This window comes from Ctenocephalides felis, unplaced genomic scaffold (genome assembly GCF_003426905.1).
Source record: "Ctenocephalides felis isolate EL2017-DRISC unplaced genomic scaffold, ASM342690v1 CF-g0.4_SCAFFOLD_03573, whole genome shotgun sequence".
NCBI classification, from domain to species: Eukaryota; Metazoa; Arthropoda; class Insecta; order Siphonaptera; family Pulicidae; genus Ctenocephalides; species Ctenocephalides felis.
Genome location: NW_020539727.1, coordinates 10701210 through 10702767, shown reverse-complemented (window position 1 = coordinate 10702767; position 1558 = coordinate 10701210).

Here is a 1558-nt window from a genome sequence, read left to right as displayed (position 1 = left end):
GTCAAGGATTTCAGAGAAACAAGGTCGAGAATTAAAAATGAAACCGTACAAGAGTGGCAAAATCGGTGGACGTCAGGACAGACGGGCAGATGGTCGGCGCGTCTGATTCCGGACATTAGCGTCTGGCTCTCTCGACAATACGGGGACACAGATTTTTCTATAACCCAGCTACTGACAGGACATGGACAGTTTAATGCCTATCTTTTTAAGATGGGATGCATAGCACGCCAATGTGCAAATACTGTCCAGATAAAATAGACGACACTGAGCACACGTTCTTTGAATGTGCTAGGTGGAAGGATTATCGAAACAACGCACATTATAGGCACCAGGCTTACCCCCTCAAGTCTTGTGACCTACATGATGAAACAAGAAGAAAACTGGTCAGCTGTAGCAGCTTATGCATAGCATCTTTTGAAGGCTACAACCGGAGAAAGGGAGTAGTCGTAAACAGGCGTCGCAAGGCGCAGCACGGACTGGATTGATGTAACGCTAACGCTGTTCCAATCCAGTCCTCCCCGTACCAACTGCGGGGAGAGGGGAGAGGAGTGTTTTTTTTAGTGGGTAAAAATCTCCACACGGCCGTCCATCTTTGTCTGCTGTAGGATGGACAGCGGAGTATCAACGATGGCGGTGTCTTATGAAGATTTTTTTTTCGCACCTCTAAAAAAAAAAACACATACACGCACACACACACACATGCATCCATTTTTTCTAAGGTATGCCAAAATATTCAGAAACCTTTGAAACGTAAAGATATATAAAAATTTTCGTTTTCGATTTTTTTGCGATTACTATCTGTATTTATAAATAGAATTAAAAAGTGAATAATATTGTTTTTTTCATGTAGGCATTCGATTTATGGTCGCAATATGTTTGAGCTTGTAAAGACCTTATTTGCTGGCTATTAAGAAATATTTTTTTGCACTTTTTGAGATAATAAAAGAAAATTTAATAATAATAATATATATAGTGAGCTAACAAAAAAAAATGATGTAGACTGGACATCATTAGCCGGGAGATGTAAAATTAAACATTATAAAATGTTGCCAATGTTATAAACATTTACATTTACTTTACTTTATTTAAGTTTTCGCTTACATTATGTTATTATTATTATTTTAAAAGCAATTAACCGAGTTAAGTAATACATGTTTTCCTTATATACATTTTTTAATTAGTAAGTGAATACAAGTAGCATGTATTTTCACTTTAAATGTTTATTAATAAACTTTAGTACAGTAAAGTTTTATTATTTAAAAAAAAAACGATATAGGATAAATCATATGCTCTTCTTTAATCTATGGGGTAAATAATGAGTCCATAGGTAAGGAAATGAAGCCCTAGGGGTCCACGACACAAAAAGTTGGGACACTAGTCAAAACTAAATAGTAACTAGTTAATATTTTGTGCCTTAATAAGTTTAGCTTAGGCTAAAATAATTGTATTATATGTAATATTTTAGAATTTTATTCGCATATAAAATATAAATATGAATATGAAATAATTATAAATATTATATATATTATTATTATGTATACACAATAAAATATATATA